The sequence below is a fragment of the Cricetulus griseus genome, chromosome 2 (genome assembly GCF_003668045.3).
Source record: "Cricetulus griseus strain 17A/GY chromosome 2, alternate assembly CriGri-PICRH-1.0, whole genome shotgun sequence".
Classification (NCBI taxonomy): Eukaryota; Metazoa; Chordata; class Mammalia; order Rodentia; family Cricetidae; genus Cricetulus; species Cricetulus griseus.
In genome coordinates, this window is record NC_048595.1 from 455,707,838 (window position 1) to 455,726,646 (window position 18,809).

Sequence of the window (18,809 nt, forward strand, 5' to 3'; positions counted from 1 at the left end):
CTTACCTCCTTTGATCCTGGGAACCATGGGAGACCTATTTCTAACTCTTACTTTGCCGATGAGAGAACTGGGTTTCAGGAAAGCTACTTACTCATTCAAATGGTAGAACTGAGCCAGGGCCTAGAGCTCTCTGACTCTAAACAGTTCCCCTTGCCTTGTACATTATTACCAAATGACTTTCAGGCATGAATACTCTATCACCCCAAATGTCAACACTGTGTACCGAAAAGTCAGAAAGAGATCCACAGAATGCATTGTACAATGCTAGTGGCATTCAAAATGCTTAGGAATGGATTCCATCACCATCATGGGTAAGAAGTCATCCATTCAAAGCAGTTCCCTTAGTTAGGGGAGATGTGGATTGACACGAGGGTCTTTTATTTGTTCTTATATGTGGCAGACAAGTGTCTATCAATGCTCACAAAAGGTTGAGAAAGTTTAGATTTAGAACTGAAGTTCATTTATGACTGCACAACTTGCTCTCTCTCTCTCTCTCTCTCTCTCTCTCTCTCTCTCTCTGCTATCCATCCCCTCACTCTGTGATGCAGATCTGTGATTTTTTAAGTTGAAAACCATGAGAAAAACTTTCTGAAATTAACATCTTGTATTCAGAGAAACTCTTTAACCGGAAATGGTTTTCTTTATACTCTTATCTAAAAATGAGTAAATTTATTTTTCATCATAATGTTTAGAGAATGGTTTGTCTGAAGCCCTGTAATTGCCAATCTCCAAACCTGTGCTGTATGAATCTCAAAGGTCCTTAGTGATTAAAAGAAGAAGAAAGAAAGGCTCCTATCAATATCTATAAGTAGATGATTTTTAAAAATGAGACAGCGATCTGGAGAGCTTCCTGGCAGCAGGGAGGAGTTAGAAGTCACCATTCTCTCCAAACAACAACCAAAGCAGGACAGAATGCAAACTGACTCCTTTAGATCAATGGGAGGACTGAGAACACAGGGGGAGCACTCCCCCAAGCAGGACGGACATGGCCAAATGTGGAAATCACAACTTAAAGGAGCAAAAGTGCATGTGCAAAAATCCCTGTGAAACTAAATGAACAAATTTAAATAACTGGTATTTAATTAATAAAGAGATATACAGTTATAAACAAACACTGGGGCTGTTGGTGAACAGGGCCTAGGGGCTGAAATGCAATCCCTATGGCATGATGGGATGGGAAGAGAGAAATGAATAGCAGAAATTTTTGAAATGCTAATGCCTAAGCATTTCCTAAAGGTAAGGACAGATACCAAAGTTCATGTTAAAGAAATCCAGGGAACACCAGGAGGGATAAGTTCAAAATGTCTACAGCTGAGCCTATCATAGTCAGATAAGCAGAGAAGAAATTGAAACAGAAATAATCTTAAAAGAAGCAAAAGGCAGGAGGGGGAAGCAAGTATGCTTCCCAACAGGAACAACTGACTTAGGGTGTCTCTCTATATGCTGTGAGTGTGTTTTATTACCATTGGTCAATAAGAAGATGAGGTGGCCAATAGCCAGGCAGAATAGAGCCAGGCAGGAAATCCAGGAGAAAAAGGGTGGGGACACCAGTAGCTGCTCGAGAGGCAAGATATGAGTTAACAAACCATGAGCCTCATGGTAAAATATAGACTAATGAAAGTGGGTTAATTTATTGTAAGAGCTAGTTAATAATAAGCCTGAGCTAATAGGCCCAACAGTTTGTAATTCATGTTAAGCCTCGAGTGGTTATTCAAGAAGTGGTGCATGGTAGAGAGATGTCCAGTTACAAACAATAAAACGAGAGCTACATTGAATTTCTCAGAAACCACTGAAATAATAGTCCAGTGGGGTGAAATGACACAGAGAACACGGCAAACCTAAAATGCTACTCTTTAGAAATGGGGAAATAAACCTTGGCAGATGTGTGAAAGCTGGGGGATTTGTTGCTAGCAATCTCCCCTTCCAGAAAACATTAAAAGTTCTCTGGTGTCTTGGTCCACTGCCTGGACCTGTCTGTGCACTGGGCCCTGACTGTGCCTGTTTATCTCAACTGAGAGGAGTTCATAAATTCTCAACTCCAAGCTACCTTAGACCACTTTGAGCATAATATTCTATCTTCTGAAAACAAAAATATCCATTATTCCTAAGTACAGTGTCCATGAATCAGTTTGTACAAGAGCTAAACAACTGCATATTCATAGACTCAATAACTACTCAGCACCTGTGTGTAGGCACACGCGCACACCCGATTCCCCACGATTGAGAGCTGGTGGATGAGAGTTCATGAATGAAATGAACACAGTGGACCCATCATGGGCCCTGACTGGGCTACCAAACCGATCATCATTGCAGGGCAGACGGCATTGCCTATTTCTGTAATCAGAAAGATGGCCTATTTTGAATCTAACTCTGGTGGATCCTGAGGATAATTGCACAGTCACTTTTGTGAAGTGGTTCCCCCTTGAGAGCCAATTTGCTGTGGGAAGAGGAGCACAACTCAACTTTGTTTGTCACACTGAGTCTAAACGGAATCTAAAATGGACTTAGGGGTGAGCCAGCACATTACAAAACAGTTTGCTCCCCGGAACTCAGCTAGGATTGGCATCTCAATGCCTCCCTGGCAGCAGAAGCACACGCATCTTCCCATATGGTATCACCGCCTGTCTACCATAAAGGGGATGAGGAGCCAGCTAGTGTACTCATGCAGCAAGATGCCTTCCGTCAGGTGATGTCAGTTAGGTGGCTTAGGAAGTAATAGCTGAGTCCGCCTTCCACCACCAGAAGCTGCCTGGTCTGAGTCAGCCACAATATCCCTGTGCCTACTGCTGATGCCTCAGAGAGCATAAGGTCTCTGAAAACTGAGTTATGAATACCCCAGGGGGGTTATTGCTCGCCTTAGAGAACAGATTGTACTGATAGCCTTGACTTCTGTCTTATGTTCTTTACCTATGGTAAACATAGCTTCCTGACAAGTCCAACACTCCAAAACAGAGGCCCGGCATCATATATCTACGTTGGGAGGCGGGAACCTGTCTATGACATGAACAAAGGTGTCACAACCAAGAACCTCATATGTATCAGTCTACAGATCCTGACCCATAACAGGTGATGTTAACATTTATTTGTGAGAGCAACAGTCAGACTGCCAGAAACTTGGTATGACTGGCAGACATGGAGACTTGACAATTCAGGTTTCAAACCCATCCAGGATCTCCAGCTATTCCAGAGATGAGGGAGACTCTGATACGTAACACGATGAACTGCAGTTTACCCGTGACTCTGCCATCTGCATGACAGTGAGGAAAGAGACACTTCCTGTAATCACTGTGCTTTGCTTTTCATAGAGCTGCTGTCTGTGGTGCTGTTTGCTTTTATTTCATCTCCATCTTAACCAAAGCTTCTCTTCAAGTGGCTTGTAATGGAAAAGCTGTCCCATTAACTTAAAGGAAAGGATGAGGGAAAAAATATATACAATGTCTGGTAGAAAATTAAAACCATGAATGTGGAAAAAGAAATCTCAGAGAGAAGGAAAATGACTTGAAATCATACATTTGGATGTACCTAAAAAGGAAAAATATTAAAGAAGAAATAATCAAGGTTATAAGAAGCCTTTTTAAAAATTCTTAATCTAAGCAGATAAAGGTTGGTTAACAAAGCAACAACAGAGTATCAGACAGCTACTGCCTGGATAAGTGAGATTTAAGAGAGATACAAGAGAGGAAAATCAAAGCACACTTGGCTCTCAGAAGAACACACTGTACCTGCAAAGCAGAATAAAGTCACCCAGAGGGGCACTGGCATCGGCTGTGAGGGTCTAGTGTGTATCTAGGACAACCACGGGACAAAGAAGCTGAGAAGGGAAAAAGTGGAATAACACAAAATGCTCAACACAGCATAGAAAGAGACAGAGTGGGAGCCAAACTATAGACGGACAAGGAAAGCACAAGGCAATAAATCCAAAATGGTAAAAAAAAAAAAAAAGTGAGCTCTTAATATGGTACATATCCACGATCAATTGAAATACCAACAGTTTACACATGTAAGCTGAAAGACAGATACTGTTAAAGTAGATTAAAAAAAATTAAGACCCAACTTAATATCTGAAGAAACTTATTATATGTACAAGGACCCAGACAGATTAAAAAGTAAAGGGATGAAGAAAAACACACCAAGTCATGACAGTTAACAGGAAAACAGGAAGAGCTACAGTAGATCAGACAAGGCACTCCAAAGAAAGGCGAGTCACCATGGAGCATCAAGGTAGCATTACCTTAAAAAAAAGGTTCCTTCTCAAAACAGACTTCAAAATCTCATGATATGTTGCCAACTGTCAAGCTTATACACGAATCAAACAGTGATAAGCTATGAATAAAAACAGATGAGCCCATTCCTAGGGTTGAAGACTTACATCCTTTTGTTAGCAATAGGAAGGTCAAATAGGTAGACAATCATTGAATCTTCCATTCCACAGCACAACCAATTGGCTGGATTTAACTGACATTGTTACAATATTTCACACAGTGACAGTTGATCCTTTTCAAATGTACATGTCATAGTCACAGATGTAGATTATGTTTCGGTCCATAAAACAACACCTTACTTTTTTTTTCCAGACAGGGTTTCTCTGAGTGGCTCTCAGAGCCACTGACTGTCTTAGAATTGAATATGTAGACCAGGCTGACCTTGAGCTCACAGAGATCCACCTGCCTCTGCCTCCAGAGTGCTGGGATTAAAGGCACGAACCACCACTGCCCAGCTTTCTCTCTCTCTCTCCCTCTCCCTCTCTTTTTTGCACCTTACATTTCTTAAAGGAAAGAAAATATACAATGCATATTCTCAGATGAAATTCTACAACAGAAAGATTGCTGAAAATTACCAAACATTGGAAGATAAGAGACATGTGTTTAAGGCTTCATCTCCAGCATGGTCCCACTGGACAGCAGAGAATCCTTTAAGAAGTGGGGTCTAGTGAAAGACCGTGGGTGCCTGGAGGCCATCCTCTAAGGAGACTACAAGATGGTGTCCCTTCTCTTTGCCTCCCAAGAACCGTCAGGTGGATAACTTTGCTCTACGATGCTCTCTCTCTTGTGATTTCCCTCACCACGGACCCCAGAGAAATGATCCCACCTCAGCAAATCCAAAATGAAGCTATCCTTTTCCTGTGTTGACTCTCAGAAAATTTGTCACAGTACAGGAACATTGCATAACACATGGCTTAAAGATTATAGCACTGCTTGGGAAAGAAAAATTAGAGGGAAGGAAAAAAAATGGTTGTCACAGCTCTTAAGTGCAGATAGGAGTTATGGTGAGAGAGGAGAACAGTGTGTCAGGTTCTCAGAGAGAAGAGATTGTTCTCATACTTTACGCTCACCACACGTGAGGGAACAGGAAATAAGAAAACACTTCCTGGCACAGTATCATTCACATGACCAGGTGCAAATCATAACTGATCAAGAAAACCAGGGAAGAGAGAACTCATTGGGGAAAGTCCTGTGGAAGAGCTGGGGGGCCAAAGGGTGGCCACCTAGGAGAGCAAAGTAGGAGAAAAGAGGCATGGATCCTCCTCCCCTTTCCTCTCTGTAATGGAGCTGGGTGATGGGGTTGTCCTTCTGTAAATATGTTTATCTTATTGGTTAATGAATAAAACACCATTCAGCCTATGAGGCAGGAAGATAGGTGGGTCTAGGAGACAAGTCTGGGAAAGGTAGGCAGAGTGAGCCTGCCACACAGAGTCGCCATGATGCCAAAGGAATAACAACATGCCAGGGCATTACCGAGTAAGCCACAGCCTCGTGGCAATACATAGATTGATAAAAAAAAATAAATGGGTTAATAATTAAGACAGGGCTAGCCAATGAGAAGACCTATGATCAGCCAAGAATTTAATAATTAATATAAGTCTTTGTGTGCTCATTTGGGGCTGAAGCAGCAGCGGGACCTAGTGGGACAGGAGAAACTCAGTAAGAGCTGGGTGGTCTGTGGCATGGAAGGACATTTCACTACAGGTATGGTGGGTCAAAGGGGAAGAACGCCATCATGCTTGTGTCCAATGGCCACTCCAGATGAAGGGAGAGTTCACCACCCAGTCCCATTCTGACATGGATGCTGCCACCAAGGGAGTGGCTAGAGATGCATGTAGGCCTGACCTGGACCTCAGCCCGGGGAAAGACTGTCTTCACTTTAAAGTCATCTTTCAATTAAATACTACAGGGGAGGCAAAACTTACAGACATAGAAATCACATACAGAGAGAAGAATAAAAGAACAAATGGCTTTCTGGTCCTGGCTTGTATAATTACGTGTGTGCTTAGACTTAATTAAATCTGGGGTAGAAGCCGGAACCCACAAGTATTTAATTTTTCTCACAGTAGGGATGAAAGAGCTATTGGTTGGGACCAGCTGAACAAAGCTAAATGAATAAGGAGCTGTCACCTTAAGGACAGATCTATTCAAACTGTCACATAACGTTGTTTTCCAAGTTAAAAATTTTAAGGACTAAAATCCACTGTGGTCTGATAACTGACAGAAACTGATAGAAGCAGAAATGAAAATAATTATTACAGGAGCAGTGGGTTCAGAAAAGCTGCACCATTTTTAACCCTTAAACATCCAGTGAAGACATGGCTCTCACGAACTCCTACTGTATAGAGAAGGAAACTGAGGATCCATCACAGTAAGCTGCCCAAGGCACCACGCTGGGGTAACTTTCGGCATGTGGTATCAGTCATGTGTAGAGAAGATAGATTCATTTCTAAAACCGTCACTGAATCACAGCTAACCACACTGGTGGCTCTAGTCTGGACATACTTGAACATAGGATAATCTTTGCACTATAGAGCTTCTGGCTTTAGTGGACATAGAAACATCTGTCTGTCTGCCACCACTAACTGCAACTCCCTGTAGTCTGTTCAGTCTCTCCCGGACATAGTACTGCACAGACTACTCACTGACTACCCAGAAACCTTCTGGTCCCCTCTGACTAGTTGACAGACAAGTATTTCTCCTGAAGAATCTTTCTGCTTCCACACAAGCCAGAGCTTTTATTTGTGTTGGGCTTCTGCTTTACTTATCTCCTGAGCATTGGATGAGACAAAACAACAGACTGAAAAACGCTCAAAAGGAGATGCATAATACCAGCACCATGCATGCAAGCAGAGGGCATCGTGTTACGTGACCAAAGTGAGGTCAGAAAGACAGACGTCACATGTTCTCACTCATATGTCAAAGCTGAGAAACCTAACCCCAGAGGCATGGACAGGAGAAAGGAGTGGGGTGGGAAAAGGCAGGGTTAATGGGCAGACCAGCGCCTCTGGATAGGTGGAATTACTTCTCATGTTTACAGAACAGTGGGGGGAAACTATGGCTGACAATAATTAGTTGCAATTCCAAAAGAGTATGAATGATTTTAATGTTCTTAACACAAAAGAATGATAAATGGCTGGAGTAATGAATATTTCAATTACTCTAATCTGATTGATGTATGTATGTATGTATGTATGTATGTATGTATGTATGTATTCTTTCCCAAGACCCCTTTCAGCCTTTTCTTTTAACCTCTGTGACAGCAGCCAGACATGCAGAACTAGTTTCTGGCAGGGTCCTCCTCAGTGGCCATACAAAGCTGGGACCCAGGAACTCTACAGCCATCACATTTGGCTAGGATCAAGAGTGGGCAATAGCAACCAAGAGATGAATGTCCACCCAACAAAGCTAAGACCAGTTATCTATATCAAGAAATGCTTTAAACATCATAACAGTAGATTACAGCAGATCCCAGGACTCAAACTCAAACTCAAAGAGCCAAGACAATTTGCTTTCATCAACCCTATTGCAATAGGCCCTGGAAATGCAATTTAGCTGAAGCATAAGACAAGGACTTCAAAGTAACAATTACAAATATGTCCGAGGAACTTTAAGAGGACATGAATAGATCTCTCAATAAAGATAATGAAAACACAAACTATGAAAGTGAAATAATGAAAACAAGTAAAGACATTACAGTGGAATTTAACAAAGAAAGGCATAGAAAAGTATTTTTAATAAAATCATAGAAGAAAATTTCTCCAACCTAAATATGGAGGTACCTACAAAGGTACAAGAAACATACAGAACAATACAAGAAATAGACAGGACAAGAAAGGAAATTACTCACAACACATAATAATTAAAATATTAAATGTACCAAACAAAAAGAATATTAAAAGCTATAAAGGAAACAGACAAAGTCACATGCAAAGGCAAGCCAATTACAATAGCATGTGATTTTCAATGGAGACTCTGAAAGCTAGACCTGGAAAGATGTTCTATGAATTCAGAGAGACCACAGACACTAGCCAGGACTACTATACCCAGCAAAACTATCAATCATAATAGAGAAAGAAAACATTCTATTATAAAAAAACCAATTCAAGCAATTTCCATCCACCACTTGAGTTCTACAGAAGGTACTGGAAGGAAAGTTTCAGTATGAAGAAGTTAACAACACCCAAGAAGACACAAAGAATAAGTAATTATAGAACAATAAATCAAAAGGGGGGAAATTCATTTCACAACAACAAAATAACAGGAACCAACAAGCACTGCTTATTAATAACTCTCAGTATCAATGGTCTCAATTTCCCCAACAAAAAGACAAAGACTAACAGATTTGATTAGAAAATAGGATCCATCTTTCTGTTGCATCTAAGAAACATACTTTACAATTGTTCATGGACATCACCTCATGGTAAAAGGACACAAAAAGTTATTCTAAACATGGGCCCAAGAAGTAAGTAGGTATAGTTATTTTAGTATCTGACTAAATAGACTTCAAACCAAAATTAATCAGAAGAGATAGAGAAGGACACTGCATACTCCTTAGAGGGAAAATCCACCAAGATGATATTGCAATTTTAAATATTTATGCATCTGAGTTTATAACTGTAGAAACATTACTACAGCTAAAGCCACATATCAACCCTCACATAGTGATAATGGTGGACTTCAATTCCCCACTCTCACCAATATGTAAGCCATCAAGACAAAAACAAACAAACAAACATGGGAGTTAAATAATGTCACAAGTCAAATGATCCTAACAGACATTTACAAAACATTCCACCTGAACAGTACAGAATAGTTTCTTTTCAGCAGTTCATGGACTTTTTTCAAAATTGAAAACATGTTAGGAAATTAAGAAAGTCTTGACAGATATAAGAAAATTGAAATAACATCCAGAATCCTATCTAACCACCATCTATTAAAGCTGGAAATCATCAATTGTAGAAACAATGGAAAGAAAAATGAATCCATAGAAACTGAACAACTCAATACTGAATGAACATGGGCCAAGACAGAAATTAAAGCATTTTAGAAGGAATGAAAATGAAAATACAACACATCCCCAAACTATAGGACACAATGAAAGTAGTTTTAAGAGGCAAGTGTCTACAAAACAAAACAATAAAGCAAAATAAAACAAACAAACAAACAAACAAACAAAAAACCAAAACAAAATGAAACAACCCACCTGAAAGCTTAAAAAAAAAAAACAACAAAAAACAAGTAGCCATACCTGGAAAGAGTAGATGAAATAATAAAACCCATGGCTGAGATCAATGAAACAGAAACAAACAAAGAAAAAAAAACAATACAAAAAGAACCAGTGAAACAAAGAGCTGGTTCTTTGAGATAATCAACAAGGTTGACAGAAAAGATGAAATACAGATTTTTGAAGTATGTCTTTGATTGTCTTCTCTGAATGTCCTTGGTGTCTATACTAATGTCTCCCATTTCAACTCTGATGTTAGTTATTTGGATCTTTAGGAAAACCCAAAAGAAATGGATGAATTTCTTGGTTTATATGACCTACCAAAGTTAAGTCAAGATTGAGTAAACAATATAAACAGGCCCACAATCCCTGGTGGAACACCAGAGAAAGGCAACACAACCATTGCTGGTGTCAGTGTAGACTGGTGCAGATACTACGGAAGTAAGTGTGGTAGTTCTTCAAGAAGTTAGGAACAGATCCACCTCAGTGTCACCAAGGTACAACCCTGAGACCTGTAATAGGGACTTGCCCCAAAGGGTAGACTGGTGCAGTAATGATACAAATAAGGGAGTGAGCATCCAAGAAGACACAACAGGACCGAGACAGCTCTCACAGGACCCACACAGGTTCAAACCAGGCAAAATGCCAGCACTGGAAGGGGAAGAGGACACAAAGTCACACCCCTGACCCAAAATTTATTTGCTATTGGTACCTGCTGGCAAAGGGAAAAACATCAGTTTTCTCCACACTGCAATGTCATTGGACCTTTGATTAGTCACCATTGCTTTCCTACAGTTGGGAAGCCATTGATTCACCTCTGAGCTAAGGCTTACTGTATGCATGAGCATGATTACATGGGGGCTGTGTGCTAGTTAGCATTAACACAGTCAACAGTGCCCTGAACGCCTCAAATAAGTAAGTGGCTTTATCAGGTTGATCCATGGACATGTCCGTGAAGAATTTGCCTTGATAGGAGTCCCCCTCCCCCTGCCACTGTGAAAGACACAATTTCCTGGGCAGTGGTCCCATTCTGTAAAAGAACATGACCACTCATGAGTTGATAGAGTTGGGCATGAGTTAATAGAGCCAGCAAGCAATCCAGGCTCCTGCCTCCAGTTCCCACCTGACTTCTCTCAATGGTGCATTGTGGCCTGGAAGTATAAGCCAAATAAATCCTTTCCTCCCAGTTGTTTTTGGTTATGGTGCTTGTCACAGCAACAGAATGAAACAAAAATAACCAATATCTGGCATGTGGCAGGTATACACCAAATAGCTGTCCCTAAACTTGGGACTGCCCAACTGTCCACACCTTATTTCCTATTCATATAAACCACACAATGAACACAGAGTGATGACATCTCACTAGGCATGGGGATGTCTGATGCTCAGTGTTCAGCTGTGACTGCAGGCTCCCGCTCAGGAATTGCTGGTCACTATGCTCCACACGCTTATCTCCATGGTCTACAGGTTTTTCAGTGGCTGCAAGAATTCAAAAGACCTTGGCAACTGGACATACACAATTATTTCAGGGACGCAGGCATCGTGTTTTGGATTCTTTTGTGAGGGATATGGTTTGAATGTGTTTCCCCCACATTTTGTGAACTGGAAACTTAACTCCTAAGTTCATGCGGTCAGGGTTTTAGGAGCAGGAACTTGGGGATCTAGTTAGGATGAGGTGAGAACATAGCACCCACGATGACATCCGTTGCTTTATAAGAGAAAGGGGACTGGAGGACTTTCCAGTAAGCAGGATGCCCTCTGCCACAGCCCGACACAGTAGGAAGGTCCCTTGTACCAGGAGCCGGTAGATCAATATTGGATGTAGGTGGGAAAACTGTTGAGAAACAAATGCATTTCCTTTATAAACTGCCTGTTTTATGGTATTGACATAGCAGCAGGAAATGGATGAAAGTACAGTGAGGTTGAATTAAAATCACATACTCTCTTTTCATACCTGAGCTTCAATACTATTCACTTAACACCCTTTGAGGAAAGCCTTTGGGTCAGTCCTGAGATTCATTTTAATATCGCTCTGTTGGGGCTTTCCCTCCACGCTGTCCTTCTTCCCAAGCAAATGCCCTGTGAGTCCCGTGTGCCCCTTAGGCCTCTCGAGTGTATGGGCTCTGCATACATAGAGCTCTTAGTTTAGAGCAGTTTGTCTCGGCTTGAAGCCTCCCAACCTATGCTTCAGTGAGAATGATAGCGCCACACACAGCCTGCCCTTCAAGATCCACCTGCTCACAGATCCCACCTGACAAAAACATCTTCCATTGGGGAGCAACTCACGGCTCACGCGGGTGCTCCAATGTAATTTCCAAAACCAGCTGAAGATTCTTAAAAACTAGGAAAGAGTCAGCCATAAAAATAATAGATGCGGTCTCTGTCACCCTTAGTAATATTTTGCTTAGCTTTATATCTCACTTCAGAGTGATATGAGTCTGGAGGGACTGGGACCAGCCGTGCCGCAAGAAATATGAAACCGGTACGATCCACCGTAGAGCGAAAGCGGGAATAAAGTAACATTAGTGAGAGCCGCCCAAGTCCACACGTGCACATTATCTGGAAATTTAATGATTTCAGAAATGTCACTCTGCAGAAAAACTAAACTGGCATACTGTTGGTCCTCTAGCGGGCTATAAATACAAGTGAGAAAGCGGGGATTTAGTGCATGTCACACTGGAGTAGTACCTCAATTGCCCTGATGTTTATTGAGCACACTAAAGCCTAGGAAGGCCTCTGCCTAATAAAAGCAGGGCAAACCGCTGGTATCAACACAGCAGAAAACAGGGCTCAATAAAATTGCCTGGTATGGATCTTAATTTGTGGATTGACATTTTAAAATCCAGATAGCCTTTGGATACACAGGACTAATTTCATAAACAGATAGGCAGAAAAATGTAAAGAGTGGAGAATATGCTCAAGGTACAGTTTATACTTGCATGAGACATTTAAAAGCCTAACAAAAACTGTTAAAAAATAGGATTCGTATTTCAAATTTCAAAATGTAACTGCTGGTTGGTTGATGTAAACAGGAATGCAAACCTGTTTCTCAAGGGGTCCTTGTAAGAGTGGCATTAAGTTTAACCTAGGAAGGGATGCCTTCACTACGGGGTGGGATGGTCCTGGAAGATGCCCGTCTCCCAGTCTCGGAACCTGTGACTGTAGGGCTACAAGCACAGAGCTGCGGGATGATTGTTGATAAGATTAGAACAAGACTGGCTTTCTTCCTCAGCCATCTGAGATAGAACTGTGACACTTCCTTGGTCACCAGCAGGTAGAATTGTGGCTCTGCAGGAGGCAGAACAGCATCAGGTCAGAGTCATGGGGTGCCCAAAGCTCTGAACAAGGAGAGATTCACTTCTGGAAAGAGTGCCACCCTCTGGGTACCTTCTGACCTCCAAAATTGTAAGGCAATTGTGTTTTAAGCCATTATCTTCGTTCAACATATCAGTGCAGCCATAGCAACAAACACATGGCATATTATTGGCACTCTAATTTTTTAATGCATCACTTACGGGCGGTCCTATGGCCCCACCATCCATAGGTCTTCTGAGTGATCCCTACACAGATCTTCCCACCCTCCCTTCCCTTTCTCTTCCTCTCTTGCTCCCATCTTCCCTCCTTCTAAGTCATATACAATCTCTATTGGCTTTTTAAAATGCTAATCAATAGTAAATTTATTGTTAAAAAAGTCACACCGTGGAAAAATATAAAAAACCCTACACCTTAAAGATCTGTACCAATGACTATAAAAATTCAAATTTCTCTATCACAAACAAAGGTGACCTTGCTACTTGGATACGCTCATAACTAATATAAGGATCCCCGCTAATATAAATAATCAAATAACCTGTGTCGCATCTGCTCCTTGTGGACAGCTCACAGGATTGGGGTGCAGGGTAAGAAGGGGTGCCTTTCCTAAAACTAAAATGAACCTCAAAAGGGTCAGGAAAGTTGCAGCTATGAGGGTCGAGCCAAGTCAGATAAATAGGCTTCAGGTTGAATGAGAGAACAGGAGTCAAAAAAAAGTGTGTATGTGAGACTGACCTTTGACCTTCATATTGATGTATACATATGTACACATGCATCTACATGCATGCACATCTGCACACACACATACTAACAAGTACATATGCTACACACATACCCGCATTATACAATAATCAATTTGTTCATTGATTCAAATGCAGCTGATTATGAGTGAGATTGAAAACTTGTCAAATGTTACTTGTAGTATAGACTATAGTATATTATTTTATATTACAAAGTGCATTTCTATTATAGAGTTGACTATATTTTACATTCAATCTTCTATTTGGTTATTGATCTTTTATTATTGATAATCATATTTACATATTCTTTATATTTAGGCCACTAGTACTTTGAAATATAGTCATGTAAGAAGTATGTTTGCCTAATTTAAAGCTCCATTTAAATAGTGTCTTTTGGTGTGCAGAAGTTTATAATCTTGAAGTATTCAAATTTATTGATTATGTCTCACTGTTTTTGTTGTCTTAGATTTCACTATGTGTCCACGGCCTTTTTACTGTTAGTGAGCAAAGGAAAGGCGAAGAGTTGAAGCCTGGCCTGTCGGACAGTGGCAGGTAGATGGGTAGAAACAGGGTAAAAAAATGGTAAAGGCGGTTGACACCAACCTAGAAACAATGACTGATTCGGATCAGTGGTCACTCCCTACAGTCATAGGGTGCTTTCTAATCAACATTTCCTATTGTAAGAAACCAGGTTTTCTCCGAGAAATGGATGGCTCTAATTAAGGGCAGATGATGCTCATGACCAGCGGGGGAGTCTCCTGGCCTAGAAGTGTTCAGACTTTAGGAATGATGTCAGAAAAACATGAGACTACTTGAAGGGGTTTCTGTTGGCCAAGAATGAAGATGCTCTGACCACTCAAATACTAATTACGTGGAAACAAATGGCATACCTGGAAAATCACACGTCTGCAGTGAGATAGTCAGCAATAAAGCTATAGGGACCAGATTCAGTGCGGAAGGAAAATAAGGGTGGTTCCTGACAGTTGCATTCTGGAGCCACCAAACAGTCAGGCCAAGAACAGCACTGATTAAATACAGAAGGAATGATAAAAAATTGGCATGTCACCTTTCAAAATAGCTCATAAAATAATGGATCTAAGTCATCACCATTGGTGGCTCAAAAACCTCAGTAAGTGCAAGGCTGCTGTGGAGCCTCCTAACAGATAGCTACGCCTGGCAAAACCAGACCTCTCCTGCCAGTCTCAACAGCATGTGAGACTTTGTCCAAACCCAAATCAATTCTTCAGAACCCCGTGATCACAGATCACAGAAAACACAGATACCATAGGGGCGTCCTAAATGACAGGAATCAGCCACGCTTAGAGTGTGGGGGGATTTTACATCTTGTACGGTTTATTTGACAAACAAGTATGCTAAGGATGGCCATATCATGCTATGTGTGAAAGCGTGGGGGTCTGACCCGTGTTGCAAATATATCACGTATAGCAGCCAAACAGAGCTCCAGATCTTCATTGTTTTCATTCTCTCTCTTTTCTTTCTAGCATATTCTGGGCAAGATCTCTGGCTTGGCAGGCTCATAGTCAGATCAGCTGCATCTGAGTTTCAGGGGACTGGAGAGACGGAAGGGCACGCGCTGTGTGAAGCCTGTTCCAAATAGATGCTTCAAAAAGCCACTCGAAGGCCTAGGTTTTGTGGACAGAAAATAGCTTTAATTTTAATAGGTTGTTTCATCCTGCATGATCCCTTTTTCTTGTGAACCATCTTTCTCCTTTTCCAGTGATCAGAGTGACAGCATTTAAGAGAAACTGATCCCACCGCACAGACGATAGCTGCGTGACTCTTAGAAGCATAGCATACAGACACAAAAGACATTTCCTGCAATATATGGCAGACTTTCAAATTATCTTCTGCTAACTCATTAGCATTTTAGAAAAATTAGGTTCATCATTAAAGAAGCCATCTGCTTATCTGGGAGATGCTTGCAAACAGTGCTGGCAACACTCAGAGCTGGTACCAGCAGGCACCATCTTTTCTTCTCACTTCCAAAGCAGAGGGAAGGGCTCCAACCTCCTGTCCCAAATCTGAGTCATGTGAGAGGCTCTGAGTATATCAGAGCCTCAAGAGACAACAGGTAGTAGGTGACGGTATTTGAAAGCTTTCCATACACACAATATATACATGGAAATGTATTTGTATATTTATTTTTATAAATATTTTATAAATATATTAACACACACACACACACACACAACAAAACAAAACAAAACAAAAAACCCGAGGAGATTTGTGGTTTTGCTAGATTTCTAAAACACCTGCCCCTTCCCATAGTAAAATCATGCCAACAGACCCATCCTGGCACTCGACATGAAACACAGCCCTTGGATTGTGTGAGGTAATATTTGAACAGTCGAAACATAGAAGATCTTATATAGGAACGGTTCTCAGCCTGTGCATTCTGACCCCTTTGGCGGTGGAATGATCCTTTCAGATGAGTTGCCTGAGGCCATCAGAAAACACAGATATTTACATTGTGATTCATAACAGTAGCAAAATTATGGTTATGAAGTAGCAATGAAAATAATTTTATGGTTGGGGGTCACCATGAGGAGCTTTATGAAGGGGTGGCAGTATCGAGGAGGCTCGGAACAAGTGCTTAGTGTGAAAATGGTGAAAGTGAGCTCCCTTCTTTATCAACTGACCTGAGTTTCTCTTTTGTCTCACACAAGCTTGGAAGGCACCATGACTGAGCATCAGGGAGAGTGTGCTGTGTCTTCTTAACATGCCAAGGGCCACACTCAGACCCCAGTCTTCTCACCGCACAGCAAGGGAACTGGTTATTTGAAAAGTGTCTGTAGCATGGGAGACGAATTCATAGGAAGTTGTAGGGTTGGAAACCTTTTATTTAGCTTTTCAACTCTAGGCTACTGGACTTGAAGCTGCCTTAACGTTTCTGTTTTTAACAAGGTGTAGGAGCTAGCTCTTAAAATTATCATTAGATGGCCATATCTTTCAGAGTTTATTCTGAATCCACCAATCTACTTTTGTAAAAAGAAGGAAGATGTGAGCTGCCTACAGAAAAACCCTGACACTACTTGTTATCGATGGAATCCCTTAGAAGCCAGGCTGGGAAATCAGTACATAAATCTTAGACAAGAAGAGTCACATGGAGGGAAAGAATAATGAGACAGACATTAAATTTGAGAGAAGTTAAGGTTCCATTGCCTTTTATCTCCTCCTGTTTCTGTTAGCTTCTCCTCTCCTTTCAGATAAAAGCTTCTTATTTCATTGAGAAAACAGTGATGCAAGGAGACTCCCTTCTACACCAGACAGTTCTCGATTTCCGTATCAAAGTCGCTGACACCTGAGTCTTACTTTCTCTACATGGACAGCAGGGAGACCAATCCCTTCCTTGTGGTCATGATGATTGAATGAGAAGCTGTGCGGTGCAGATATTAGGTAAGGGCTATCTAGACAGGAGTAACGATAAAAAAGACGGTTGCTCTGCAGCCTAGTGGCATGTAAGACACGTCTGATGCTCCCACCACCGCCCCATAGCTAAGATGTCCAGATGCCTTAGTCTCTCCCACAGTTCATACATTCAAATTCCAAAAGTCCCCCCACAAATACAGGATGATGATGACAGCCACCACTTGTGAAAATTCCAAGGTGACTGTGGCATATAAGCAACAACAGTACACATCAACCACAGCAATGGTGAGGAGGCAGGGGACACAGAAAGGGAGGTGTTAGTTGCAGTTATAATTTGGAGAATGATTTTGTTGTTGTTTATTTGAGATAGGGCCTCATGTAGCCCACGGTAGTCTCCTACTTGCTGTGTAGCTGAGGTTAACATGACTTACCCTCCTGACTCTATGCGACAAACGCTGGGATTCCAGGCACCAGCCACCACACCCAGCTGGATGAAAGATTTTCTTTAAGTGCATCTCTAGTTTAGTCTTGTAAAGTAAACCCCTGTTTGATTCTGTAGTAGCCTAGTGGGTGGGAAACAGAAGGGGTAAACCCTGTTCAATTCTGTAGTGGCAGAAACAGAAGGAAAATGTTGAAGTCTAAGACATGTCAAATGCCTTCTTTTGCGAAGACAGCCGCTAGAATCTTAGTTCACCTTTCATCTTATCATGTTCATTGGGGTCTTGCTTGGTAAGGGTTCTGTAGGGTACACTGGGGTTAGTGAATACACTGCCTTCACTCTGTTTGTAGAGTGACTATGTAAGAGGCATAAAATTTAGCAAAACTCATCGGCACATAAATGCTCTATCTAGTTCAGAGAAACAAACATTGAAACACCAAGGCTCTTGAGATGGGCAATTCAAGAGATCACGGAAGAAAAATCTCTACTAATGTAAACCAGCAACCACAGGCATAGCTATCCAAACAAATATCTAAGACTTAGATGAATTTTATTCTTAACTGAAAAACAAAACAAAACAACTTATTTATTGGGTATATTTAATGCAACATAATAAATATCTTACTTTTTATCCTTGATTCTCTGTTGCTAATTGGTTCCGTATAGGGAAGGCCCACACAGGGAACAACATACCCAAACTTCCTGGTCATTATAAAATAGTTGTCCTGGCCAGTGTTGTGCCAACTTGACACAAGCTAGAGTCATCAGAGAGGATGGAACCTCAGTTGAAAAAAGAAATGAGTCCATAAGATGGGTTGTATGCAAGCCTATAGGGCATTTTCTTAATTAGTGATTGATGTGGGAGGGCCCAGCCCATTGTGGGTGGGGCCATCCGTGAGCTGGTGGTGCTGGGCTCTGTAAGAAAGTTCACTGAGCAAGTCATGGAAGTGAGCCAGTGGGCAGCTCTCCTCCATGGCCTCTGCATTGTCCCTGACACTAGGTCCCTGCCCTGTTTGAGTTCCTGTCCTGACTTCTTTCAATGATGGACTGTACTGTTTAAGCGTAAGCCAAATGAACCCTTTCCTCTCCATCTTGCTTTTAGTTGTTCTGTTTCATCATAGCAATAACAACCCAAAGACAATGGTAAAGGATAAATAAGTCCCTTTATGGTATGTGTGAGAATGAATATAAGTGTATGTGTGCACTCATGGGTGTGTGTGCATCTCCCCTCTAAGTGATTCCATTCCTTGAATTCTGTGTCTTCAATGATTTCATAGGGAATGTTGCTGCCCCTAATGATCCTAATGATCACACCACACATTTTCCTCCTGCTCTGCAAGGGGATGAGGAGACAATGGAGTCTATGTGCACGCTGAGAACAGCCCACTGTGACTTCTGATGCCGAGGCCCCCATGCCATGTACCCTGTCTGTCAGGCCG

At 41.5% G+C, this 18,809-nt stretch overlaps 1 protein-coding gene across 4 annotated transcripts in view; it reads right to left on the reverse strand.

Moving 5' to 3' along the window:
* Ptprm (protein tyrosine phosphatase receptor type M) overlaps positions 1 to 18,809 on the reverse strand; it is a 677,957-nt gene that overhangs the window by 147,770 nt on the left and 511,378 nt on the right. The window lies entirely within an intron of this gene.